The following is a 14,062-nucleotide window of genomic DNA, read 5'->3' on the forward strand; positions in this document are numbered from 1 at the left end:
ATCCTCACCAGAATTTCACCATTTATTGCCATGGTTTGAGATTCTCCCAACATGCCCTTCTCTGAAGCTCTCAGGACTTCAGCCTTCCCTGCTGACTACCTCATTCAACTTTTGATAGAAAATAGCTAAGCTTGTGTAGGAGAGCATATTGCAGTTAGGCCTTGCATTGCCCTCTCTGTCCCTTGCTTTGCCACTGATATGTACTTTACTGTTGCACATTTGGATGACATTATGCTCTATTTTGATTAAATGTGCAGTGCGTTTTCCACACCTTTCGTGGGGGAGGAGTTCAGGAGTCTTCTGAAGTGTTTGCAAAAGGATGACTCCTTTCACTTTCTGAAGGGATATATATTCTTCTGTTACTGCATGACAGAAATGCACCTCCCCATTGTGCATTATTTAGAGAATTCTTCAGGGTCATAACATCCACTCTGTATTGAGTATATCTGCGTTGCTGTCTGTGCAAAGCCTTCTTAATGCTTACATTGAGATAAAAGCTAGAATTCTGGTGTTACCTTTCCTTTAGAGTTTTGTTAGTTTTCCTTCATCTAAAAAGGTACTAGTATTAGTTGCCCTGAGAACTGTGTTTTTTTCACTAGGCACCTAAAACATTTTTGTATGCTGTTCTGCTCAGCAATCATATCAAGAGGCACCACTTGCCCATCTTTTAAAGTAAAATGATACAGACAAGTTTGATAAAGGGATTTTTTTTCATGGTCTATACGCAGGGTTGCCAGACGTCCCTATTTCAGCGGGATTATCCCGAGATCACCACAGAAATCCCGGGTCCCGTTTAAGCTGTACAAATCCCGACGACAAAGAATGTGGTGTGACTTCCTGAGTTCCTGTATGCCAGTGGCTGTGCGCTTGTCTTGTACGTATATACGTACCCTTTTTTTGTCGTCCTGTGCATGGGAGACTGGGAGGGCGTGATTAAGGGCTCTTCTGACTGCGACTGCTCTGCTGTGTCATGCGACGAGTCTGCGACTGCGAATGATCGATGCCAATGTGCTACTACTACTAGCAAGTTGCAACTACGAGTCGACGACTGAGTGAGCAAAGCTACACTTTCACAAAATTCACAGTGAGTTGCTTGAGTTAATATTATTGAGCTGCACATTGGCAGCAGTAGGACTCCACATATACAAAATGTATGAAGTGACACTTGTGTTGTTGTCCCACAGGCTTTGGCATTTCATGACTAATGTATGATCTAAGCAGAAAAAGTAGTGGCATAAACAGGGCATTTTGATTACTTTTAAATATTTCTGTAAGTGGGAATGCAGTAACAGTACAGCTTGCTTGACAACCCCTGGAATTTGGAAATGACGACACTTTTTTTTTTTTTATCTATTTGTTTTTTGCTGGGTCTGGCAGTGTAGTGATGTATGTAATTTCATGACACCTGAAATTTAAATGACAACACAGCTTTTCACATTTATTTGAAATGTATGCCACCTGCTTAGCATTGTCTTTTTTCCTCACACAGTAAGAAGCTTTGCTGTTTTATTTTTATTTTAATACCTGCACTTTGATAACAAAAGAATATAAGCCAGTGATTGCCTCCCTGGGCCCGGGTCCCCCTGTGTTTCATTGAGATTAAATTACCTGAAAGTTCTAAAGGAAAAAAAAAAACGACAGTTAAATCTTATCTTCAGCTCATTTTTACACAGGGCAAGCCACTATAAACACCATTATTTATAATTAATCTACGGCTGTACATCAGTAGAACAAAGAAAAAATCCCACTCAAAAGGAGTTTCTGCTGATGCACAAACAAAATCTGTGATGAGAGTTATTTCCTTTGGGGAACAGCACTGCATTCAGTATTGATGAATGTAATTCAAAACATTTGCAGTCTCGTCTAGCTTACAATCATCCAAGAGTGGGGAACCTTGCTCACTGTTAATCAGCTGCTTTAAAAGAAGTCAGGACAGATAGTAATTAACTTCAATATGTTAAGTGGCCTTTCACCTCAGTTATATGGCTAACCTAGACAAGCAGAACCTGAGAACCCTCATTATTAGAGAATGGACTTGCAACAGACTACAGTAAACATAACCATGTTCCCCATTGGTTGGTTGCTGGTTTTACTGGCTGTTTGGTCTAGGGTGTATGACTCTTGCTCAAAGTGCTAGAGGTCTTGAGTTCAAATTCCTTTTGAGCACTCTTCTGGTCCATTTAGCCCTTATGGAAAGTGGGTGAAACTAAGTTGGGGTCTTGTATTAATTCATGTCTTGGTAAATTTGTGGAATTGTTGGTTGGATGGTGTAGTCCACTAGCTCAACAGCCTAGTATGAAACTATGAGACAGCAAGTGTGAGTTGACTTGACTCCCTTGTGGAAAATTGCCTTTTCAGTTGCAAAAAACGTAAGTCATACCTGGAATAGCTGAAGTAAAAGTTAAATGTTATGGTACTTCAGAATTTTCTCCCTGCTCAACCACTTCATGTTGTGACTTAATGTTCTGTGTATTAGGCTTGTGTTTTTTAACAACGGTGAAAACAAAATAATGTAAGGTGAATGGTGACTAGATCAGCTCATTTAAACAGTAAAATGAGAAAGTGAATATAATAAATATAGCTGTCAACCTGTCATCTCCAATTAGATGCCAGTGGTACCTGTAAGCACGTTATACAAACCTAGCCATTGCTGAAACATAATTATATAGTCGGAAACGCAAGGGTTTTCATTCAACCTTTTGTACAGAATTCAATGTTTTGTCTTTGGTTTAACTTGTCTCTCAGTCTCTCATCAGTACACAATATAACTATACTTCAGTGAATAAAATAATTAGTTTCCAGGTCCTTCTCTTGTCCTTTCTTAATCATTGTCTTCTATTTACTGGACACAGATTACTGCAGCAGCAGGGGCCCGTCTGCCAGCCACACACAGAAAAAAATGCTACCAAAGATATTTATTTCTTTACGCTGTTTATACTTGTTGTAACTTACTCTGCTGTCATATATTTCCAATATGCTGGACAGTAGGCTATCATCAAGTAGATGTAGATCTATCATATGCTATTGCTATGTAAAGTATGTATAGAACTTTCAATTTTTTGTCTGTTTGTTTGCAGTCTAGACTAGTTATCCCTCTCACACTGACTCACAACTAAGTAACAGACTAGTACTTTGCTGTTGGTAGTTGGTACAGGGATGTGGAAATGGGGTGGGCCAGGCCAGCCCAGGCCAGGGGGGCAATATTGAGTTACAGAAGGAATGTGGGTAGAGTAGTTAGTTAGTGAATATTTGGAATGCTATTCAGTGCCATGTATGATGTGTAAGTGTAACTAAGAAGTGTAATTTGAAAAGAGGAAAAAAAATAAGTTTCAACTTGATATTATTCCATCCAGAAGGTAATGGCAAATGGAGTTCTTTAGTGAGTGCAAGAGCAAGACAGAAGCTAAAAAGTAGTGACCTGATAGTTCACATGTGATTCATCATTACTAAAAGTTGTAAGACTGTAAGTTGATGATATATGGTATAAAATGAAGCATGAAACATGAATTTGGGACAGAACAGTTAACTTATGCCAGAATAAACATAGTTCATTGTCTGGAAATTAGGACATTACACGGTTTACCACCAGAAAAGCAATGCTGTATTTAGCCTACTACTTAGACATTAGCAATGCATTTGGTAATGTTATATACAATTTTGCCTGGCTGGAGTGGAGCTGGAGAACAAATTGTATAATAGTGTGACAGTGTAAGTGATACATCTGGCAGATAAACCACGGTCATCTGAAGGTTTTTGTCTGATGCCAAAGGTCCAAAAACTAGTACAAAGTAGCAATGCAAGTGCAACAGGCCTTTATACACTTTATACAAAAGGTCAGCTCAGGTCTTGGTTTAAAGTCAGAGAGCACCCCAGCCATACAAGGCTACAATTCCTTTCACACATTCAGAACCCAAAACAAGTGTGAAAGAACCAAAGATGGAGGTGTATCCATCTTCATTAAATCTGAATACACCTCGAGACAAGTGAAACAGTAGGCTGTACCTCTGAGAAGTATATGCTGAACAGGAGGGGTCCTAAGGCTCTGGGGAATGCCACTTGTAACCGCTTTAGAGTCAGACCTAGCTCCAGGGGTTTATGTTCAGGCTGGTGAGCTTGTCTATAAAATACCTGAGTGGGGAATGGTGTCAAAAGCCTTTGTGAGCTCTAGGTAGGCTGTGTGGACCACCCTTCCCTCATCTATAGCCTTGGTAACTGTCTCAAAGAAGTCCACCAGGTTTAGGAGGCATGATCTGCCTTTAACAAAGCCAAAATGGGTAGGGTCCAGTGTTTGGAGGTTCCCAATGTCTCTGTTACTGAGATCCATGATGATGCACTCCATAGCTTTGCATACCAAGCTAGTCAGGCTTATAGGGCGATAGTTCCCAGGTTCTGTTGTGAGTGGCTCCAACTTTTGTGGAGCGGAATAACCATTGCTGTGCACCACTCTGTGGGCATGCAGCCTGTGGAGAGGCTGAGTTTAAACAGTGTGTTTAGATGAGAGGTTAGTTCATCTTTGAGCTTGTGTAGGATAGGAGGGCAGCCTGGGACACCATCCGGTCCCATTGATGCTGTGTTTTGGCTTTGGAGAGGGCTGTTTTAACCTGAGTGTCTGTGATTTCAGGGGCACTGCATTCTTCTGGTATAGTTATGGGCCCTTTTGGGGGTGAGAGGGGGTGAAGTTTGCACTGAACCTGTATGCCAAGATGTTGGCTGTATCGGTCGGTTCAGTGTATTTCTCGGCACCAACTCTGAGAAAATCTGAGAATTTCCACTTAGATTCTTGACATAGCTAAAGAATGCCTTGTGGTGGTTATCTTTGGAGTCCATGGCAATTTTTCTTTTGAAGCTAGCCTTGGATGATTTTACAAGAGCATAAAGTTTCTTGCTGATACTGATCAGGGATGTCTTCCCCATTTAAGTGCATTTAATGTTATCACAAGAAGTTTAAGACTACTGAGTCTTACTCTTGCACCATTATGCCATGTCAGTTCCCCACCATAGATTGTTGTAAGTTGTGTAACCCCCTTTTCGAGGAGGGTTGTCTTGTACCAGTCATGCCTAGGTTGAATTTATGAATACTTATTCAATTATCCAGGTCCCATTTGAAAGAAGGTAGTGTATTACACTGCTTTATCTGGAGAGCGAGTCTATTCCAGAGGTTTTGAAAATTCTGAGTAACTAATTTGTCTCTCCACCTTGTGTTACTGCTCTGTTAAAGCTGGTTTAGATCTGATGTTCTGATATTTTTGGGATTGTTTGATTTGTGAAGGTACAAAAGGTCTTTGACTGCTGGGTCGCCTGACTGTGTGGAAGGCAAGGTATTGATTTCCTCTGAAGAGTCTTTAAGACACTCAAGGCCAGGGAGACAGTGCTTTTAGTCTTTTCTGGTAGCTTAGAGATTTTAAATGTAGAATTCTGTTTGTTGGAAACCTCTAGGGTGTTTACAGCTCCAGTTATACAAATCTGGTGAGGTACCGTCGGTACATCCTAACCTCCTCTGATACTGCAAAAGCTTTTGGGTTTTGCAAAGGTTTTCTATGCAGAAGTCTATGAACTTATTTCTAAGGATCATCTTACTGCAGGAGTTCTATCTTTTGTTGTAAAGCATCTGGTATTACACTTGAGCTCTCAAAACCAGTTTTACATTAAGAAACATCAAATAGCGACTATTGCAGTTTAACTCAACTAAAAAGTGAAATCAACTTGGAGTCGGACTCTGTCTCTGTTCTTAGTGGTGTTATTTTACAACTTTTTTGTTGAGTTTACAACACCCAGCCTGGTATTTCTTGCTTGTTCATAGTTGATTTCTACATTCTATTAAAAATATCTTAACATGTAAAAAATTTTCATCATTCTATAGATGAGTACTTCCAAAGATGTTGATAATACTCCATCAAAGAAAATAAAAAGCTTGTGAAATTCAACACTGATTGGATGAAAAAATATTCCTGGTTACGAGAAGGACATGCTATATGCTCGATGTGCAATAATACGTCATTTTCAATTGGACATGGTGGTGAAAATGACATCAAACGGCATATGAAGTCTACTGCGCACACCAACAATATTTCATCAGCTTCGACGTCCACCAAAATAACAACATTTTTCATGACAAAAAATTCAAAGGAAGAAGATGATATTATTGCTGAAGAAACAGCTTTTTGTTTTCACACTGTGAAGCATTCACACAGTTACATTTCCAGTGACTGTGCAGGATTGCTCTTTTCTTGTTTGTTCCCAGATTCAACAATATCAAAAAAATATTGTTGTGGTAGAACTAAAGCAACAAAAATTATTACACGTGTGCTTGCACCTGAATCAAAAAGAATTATTTTGAAAGAATTGCAAGATGACCAGCCATTTTCTGTGAGTACCAACGCGTCAAATAAAGGCAATATAAAACCCTTCCCATTAATTGTTCGGTATTTTCACAAAGAACAGGACATTCAAACAAAATTATTAACCTTCTACTCACTGGAAAGCGAGACATCAGTTAGTATAGCAGATTCTATAACAACGGCTTTAAAAGATAATAATTTAAAAATACAAAATGTAACAGCTTTCTGCGCCGACAATGCTAACGTCAATTTTGATAAAAAACAAAGCGTCTTTACAGAATTAAAAGACCTTAATTCAAATATAATTGGAATTGGGTGTAATTGTCACATACTACATAATACTGCTAAAAAAGCTGCACAAACTTTAACTTTTGATATAGAGTCAATCGTTATAAAAATTTATAATGAATTTAGTTCGTCAACAAAAAGAGTCGTACAACTGAAAGAATTATTCGAATGGCTAGATGTAGAGTGGTCTGAAATGTTATGCCATGTGCCGACTCGATGGCTCACTTTGATGCCCGCAATTGAGCGGTTAATAAAAACTTTTGAGCCAATACGATTGTACTTTCTGAGTCAAAAATCCAAATCTGAAATTCTTGAATTGTTTTTCAGTGATGAATTGGCATTAGCATACCTGGGGTTTGTTGCAAATGCATTTAGTATTATTCAGAATGCGTTAACAAAACTTCAAAGCAATGATGTTTTAATAATTGATGTTTTTGAAATAATGAACGGCGTATTGCAGTCACTCAGTCAAAAAAAAATTATGCCTTTTATGGAAGCATTGCTAGAACAATGTTACTAAAATGCAGTGATGACATAAAAAAAACCTGTTTCAAAAATGACGCACAGACATTTTTTGACACAGTGATAAAATACCTACAGAAATGGTTTGACTTTGAAAGTAACAAATTTCAATGCATTAATGTCTTATCCTTAAAACCAAATGTAAAAATCGAATTCCCGTCAATTGAAGAATTAACAAAATTATTTAATATTACTTGCAATACTGACCTTCTATATGAAGATGTCTGTTTATTAAACAAGTTTGTACTGAGTATGACTGAAGCAAATGAGAAAAAAACAATAGATGAGAAATGGATAATATTTTTTAAAGATCATCCTGCTTGCAGTAATTTGTACAAAATCGTGGCCCACATACTCTCAATTCCACATTCCAATGCAATTTGTGAGAGAATATTTAGTCTAATGAGTGCAGCTTGGAGAAAGGAGAGAAACAGATTGTTGTTAAAGACTGTGGAAGCTGAATTAATGGTCAAACAAAATTTTAATTACACTTGTAGACTTTAGAAAATTTTTATCGACTAAAGATGGTGAATATATTTTGAAACAAGCTAAAAGCTGTGAAAAGTACTTGTAATAAAGCTGTTATTATATAACTTTGTGGATTTAAATCAAAATATTCATTCAAAGGTGGACTACTGTATTGCTGTTATTGCTGTCATTATTATTGTGTGAGTATTTCGCTGTGGTTTATCTATTTTTCGTTTTATGTGTGAGTATTCTGTATATGTAGTTATTTGCATATATATGGTTTGATTATACATGTTTATAATTAGAATGCAACTACAATGTTTACAAGGTATCTAATGAATATGTGACTGTTTGCAATGCATAATAACTGTGATTCCTGCAAATGTTCAAAGTGTACTATTGTTATTATTATTGTTACTGTGTGACTATTATGTATATGTAGTTAATTCCATGTATGTGGTTTGATTATACATGTTTATAATTAGAATGCAACTACAATGTTTACAAGGTATCTAATTAATATGTGACTGTTTGTAATGTTGTAATGCATAATAACTGTATTGTATGTACTTATTGCATATTTGGTTTGAGTAATACATCTCTTTAAAAACAGCGACTACATGCAGTCCTTGTCATTCATTTATGTATGAAAGACCTTTTTTTTTTTGGTCTTCACTTTGTCCCTCCCTGTCCAATCGGAAATCTGGCAACCCTGTCTATACGCCACAGTTACTTGCAATTTCTGGGCTTTGTCAAAAATCTGTGAAAAGCTTTCCACACTTCCCAGTTAGGAGCTGGAGGCTGTAAAGAAAGCTCTTAACACTGTAATTTTAGTGGCATTTCAAATGAACTGCAAACACGATGACCAAGACTGTTACTAAACCATTTGCCTCTAAAATACTGAACAAATCAGACTGTCTTCTTTCCATGATAAACTGTGCAGTTTACTTCCTGTTCTAAACCCTTCCAATCATTTAAAAAAAGCAACAGCCAAGTGACAAAACCACTTGTTAAATTTGAGACCTCTTTGCCCATCACCCAAAAGGCATCATAGACGTACACCCAGCTTGTACCCAATTGACCCCTCAGCAGTTCTTATGATCAATTTCAAGTTACTCTGATATTTTTAGGGCTTGCAGAATCACACCCCAGAGTGAATGCTTTGGACATATTCTGATGTTGCTCAGGTCATCCTTTAGTGCCTGCTGCAGGTGACCAGTCAGTTAGCAAAGCTATTTGTTCAATTTTCATTGCTGATTGCTGTTTTGATCTGATTAGAGACTGTATTTAAATATCTTCAGGCCCTGATACTACCATTGCAGATCTTTTGGGTAACATCAGTAGGCCAATGATACTTATTGGTAAGTCATAATTCGAGATCCATACAAAAGAGGTTAATTTTGTTATGGAAGGACAGCATTTTATCAAAGATGCTGTTCACAGATTTTGGTTCATGCTTGTCAGAGGGGCAGTGGAGACTTTGCTTCCATTAGTTTATGATTATTAGTGATTTAAATTTTCACATCACAGTTACTGTTTAGCCCATGATGCTGCTTCCCACTGCACAGCTTTTGGGTAACATCAGCAGATATGAGGAGGATGATGTGAGTTTATTATCACATCTAAATTTAGGAGTCATTGAGAGGGGGTTTCATTCTGGATGGACAGTACTTGTGATTACATTTATTTTCCCTTCACTCCCCATGTCTTTGCCAGTGTGTTAACCATGGTAGCAGCGGTACCTACAGTAATGTAGCCTTTGGGTATTTCCACTGGTTAGATGATTGGCTGTTTCTAATCTCACCTCATAAAGCAAGTTCAGGATTCACCTGTCTTGGCTGCAGTCACTTGGCATAATAGAAGAAGCCTTTCATACTTCCATTTCAGTGCATTTCTTTTATAGGTGAAGTTTAGGTATATTCCATAGCCATGGCGTCCTTCCTTTTGAAAAATCTGAATACCTTATTGCCAGCTGGCAAATTCTGTACTTCAGATGCAGCCTTTTTAATGAAGTTGGAGAGAGAGACTTCTACAAACTCTCTGTTGACTGACATGTGGCAAAGGAAGGGATTTAGCTAATGATGCCCAGACCCCCTTGTTGCTTTTCTATGGCACTGTTTGCAATGAGTTTTATCCTAAGTTCCTACCAGAGTGTGCATCCTTTGTAGAAACGTTAAACTTAATGTGGGAACACTTCAAATGAGGGGACACAAAGGAACTGATTTTCATAAATACTACCTAGATTTTAAGGAAAAGAGCATCCCAACCCCTCTGCTATTTATTTATTTATTTCCAGTTTGATGACTGGGGGGAGCCCATTTTCAGTGGAGGCCTGGGGAGAAAAGCTCCATAATACACGGTAGAAAATTAAGCAAAAAGTAATATTACACAGTAAAACTTAGTAGAGTATAATCATAAAATAGAGGAATATACATTACATACTCGATTAGAGACAAGTTGTACAGATTATTTGCACAGAGGAAGTAGATCATGTGTGCAAGGTTATAAAATAATTGTAAATCATTTGAACATAGTTATAAAACGGACATTTGTAAATACATTTTTTTCATAGAAGGGGTGAATAAAAGGGTGAATAAAGTAAATATATTGCTCTTGTTACACAGGTTCAAGGTTTCCTTTGAGAGTGCCTCATTAAAGACTGACTCTAAAACATTGGCACCCAAAAACTTGAATATTTTATCTGGATGGAAAAGGCCAATCTTTCCATAATTTCTCTGGATACAGCTAAAAAAGCTAACCGGGTGGTTTTTAGTAACACCTTATATGAAATTAAGTTTGCCAGGGAGTTCTGTACATCCACCATCTTAGGCAGTAGAGCAACCATGCACATGCTTCAGTTTCAGGAAGGTATTGTTAAACAAGTGGAGAATTGTACTAAGAGATCCTACATTCCATCTTTAAAAAACTTGATCCTCTCCTCCTTACATTCTGACTGATGGGTTCGACCGATCCCTCGGCTCACCACTGGCACGCTATGCCAAAGAGCGAAGTCCCCATCCGCTTTTTGCCGCTAATCCGCGTAAGCGTGGTCTCGAGCTGGCTGAGCTTGAGTTTGATTTTAGGCCTTCGGGTCAGTCAACTAAAAAAACTAGGGTTTCAAAGTACCCCTTAGTAATTTGTGACGGTTTCTTTATCTGGGGGTCCCGGGAGAGGAGCTGGAGTGAGTTGGCCTCCATTTCTTCGCCATCTCCCGGGCGGCACCTTCACCTTCCCTGCTTTCTGGAGATCCGTCTTGCAGTTCCCCTGTCTGGTAGGGCAGTGGAGCCCCTGGGTTCCCCCCCTGGGGTTCCCTCCTCCTGAGGTTCTTTTCTGTTGTCTTCAGAGGAACGGAAGGGAGAGAGTGCAGAGGAGAGAAGACGTGGACTCCCGAGTCTATTACATCGGACACTGATCAAAACCCCTGAGTCAGTCTGCTGTGCTCTCCTTTGGGGCTCAGCCCTCGCCTCCCTGGTGGTGTCCGCCCTTGAGCTTCTGGATTTAGTTGGCACATTTTCGAGGCCCTCACAGTTGGCCTCAGGTAGCAGCCAATTTCTTCACGCACCCCACAATTTCTAACTGCGTCCATGAGGCTCATTTCCTAGAGTAGGCGGCGTAGTGGGTAGGGCACTGGAGACAAGGCTTGGCTCTGGAGCCTGGGGTTTGGCTGTGTCTCAGTTCAGGAGGCCCCTTAGTCCCTTGAGCCGTCCCCCCTCTTGGTCCCTTTTGTTTGACCTGGGTTAAGGCCCCTTACCCGCTGTGAGCAAGAGGGAAAAACCAAACCAGAGGTGTGCGAAGTGTGTTATTCCACTCTTCGGCCGCCTTCAAGGCTAAGAGGGGGGAAGATGGTTCCGTAAAAATCACGTAAGTTTTAGATTCCAGAGGCAGGGAGGAGGGGAAATTTTTCTGGGAGGCGCCGTCCCAGAGGCAGAGGGCCCCCCAATTCTGGAGACGAGTCCTTCCTTCGTGGCTCTTCAGCCTCCATTGCCCTGTGCTGCTGCTGCGCCAGTCGGGTGTGTTTGCCAAGCAAAAAAAAGCCTGGGAGTCAGTCTCAGGATCAGGACAGATGGGTGATGTGGATGGTTGTTACACCATACCCATCACATACTTCATACCCACACCCCAAAAAAAAAAATCCCGGACCCACCACAGTCAAAGGGAAATTGCAGCCGCAGAAGCTTTGATGTTTGATAGACCATATAGGACGCCTATTATTATCACATACCGATACATCAGACGCCCAGGAGGTATCTCCCCTGGTTCTCACTACAGCCCCAGGGTGTTCACCAAGTGTTTGTTCTCAAGCATAAGGTTCATAGAGAGAGAGATAGAAAATTGATTGATGCTTTTCTTCCTGCCGAAAGGATGGGGGCATTGTCTGGGCAGGTTAGTTCAGGGATCCTGGCTTCCCAGGCGAAACTCTTTCTACTTTTGCAGAGGCCATGAGAGGGTGGGAATGGGCGGTAGCTACCAGCCCTTTCTGGTGTAGCACACACATTCCGGGAAATCAATATACTGACAATGGCCAACAGGGCTACTTTTATGCCTTCCTCCGATATCGTGGACTTTTAGACCTAATTCGGACGTTGCTTCTCCACTTCCGATTTTAGTCCAAGCTATATCGAGGAGATTGATTTATGGCTACTTTGGTCCAATCCGCACACTTTCATTAGGTGCTAGGGGCGGTCCAGATGTAGGCGAGATAGGATCACATAACATCTTTAGATGTTTGGGATCCATCTCGCCCATTCCTAACACCCACCCCTCTTCCCCTGCCTTGGAGATCAGAAGAGATTGGAACCCATCAGTCAGAATGTAGGCTAGATGGATCCCAAACATCTTTCAGAGCTCTTACAGATGGCCCTCTGAGTCAAGAAAATATAAAATCCATCCATGGCATTATTGATGCTTGAGCTAGGGTGTCTGCTTCAGGCTCATTTGTCAGATCGCATGCTTCGCTAAGAATACAACTCTTGCCTGAGGATATCAAAGGATGGCTGTTAAATATAATCCAAACTTCCATTGTAGAAGTCCTCAAAAATCTAGTCAAGAAAGGCAAAACAGTCTCAAACAGTAGAACAGTTTTTTACTCTCCTGTATATTACATTAGGAATTTCCTACCAAGAAGTGATCTCTATGTCATAGACTTCCAAATATTTTTAAACAGAAGATTTTAGAGATGGCCCATGGAAGAGGTGGCAGTTATCTAGGTAAGTAATACAGCAGGGGCAGTAACTCACTGCCCAATCAAGGGGGTATAGCCCAGTTCTGGGTACATCCTTCTTCCCTTCACACCTCTCCCCAGCTTCTAAGAGACAGACGTTCCTTACTCAGATCTCATTGGCTCAAGCTGACAACAAATAAGTGGATGAGGAAAATCATAAGCTCTGGACGCTGGAGAGAGCTGAGAATAATTTATTCCTTCATGGAATTGCCTCCTTCCCTCTCAGACTTTTTTTTTTTGTAGAATCAGTTCTAAAAGACATGCTGATCTCATTAGCAATAGGGAGGGCTGTTCACCTAAAATATTTTTTACTTCAGGCTGTTTTTAGCCCAAGAAAAGATAGGACTTTTCAAGATGGAACAAATTTGTGGTAGTAAAGAAATTGATGATCACCCTTCAGTCATTTGTGTGTGTGGTGTGTGTGTGTATATATATATATATATATATATATATATATATATATATATATATATATATATATATACACATACTGCAAATAGAGGAGAAATCTTCTGGGGCAAATGAATCAATGCTGGCACATACTTAGACAACACTGGCAGTGACTTCAGCAATTAGCCAGCAAATGCAGACTGCAGATGAAATGCAAAGAAAAAAAACAAACCATTACTTGGTTACATGTCCTCTATAGCAGCAGCATTTGAAATCCCAGCTGTTGAACATCAGTATAAAGAGCATACACTGCACACATTCGATTAAAAGGTTGATCAAGTAACTGACACTAACTGATATACGTGCATGTATGTATGTGATATATGGGTCCCATTAATTTCACAGAATGCTAAAATTGTCAAACCCGTATGCTAGCAGTAGTTTAGATTGAATTGTCAGAGTTTTGAAAATGCTGGTAGCTGGTTGCACAAGATTATAGTACAGTGGGGATTGGGAATTTGCCCTTTTCCTACTGTAGTGCAATCACAGTTTGTGTTTGTGTGTGTGTGTGTGTGTGTGTGTGTATATATATATATATATATATATATATATATATATGTGTGTGTGTGTGTGTGTGTGTGTGTGTGTGTATGTACACAGATGAAAATCAAGCCCAAATGCTCGAATCTTGTAAGGTCGAAAGGACAGGCAAAACTCCTGTTTTTGCAGGTGCCCCCCAGCCCCCACCAATTACTTGTATACTCCAATGCTGAGATTGCACCACAGTGGGGAAAGGATCAATACCCCAGTCTCCACTGTACTGTGACTTTGTATA

The sequence above is a fragment of the Protopterus annectens genome, chromosome 6.part0 (assembly GCF_019279795.1).
Source record: "Protopterus annectens isolate FY-2018-M chromosome 6.part0, PAN1.0, whole genome shotgun sequence".
In the NCBI taxonomy this organism is placed as follows: domain Eukaryota; kingdom Metazoa; phylum Chordata; order Ceratodontiformes; family Protopteridae; genus Protopterus; species Protopterus annectens.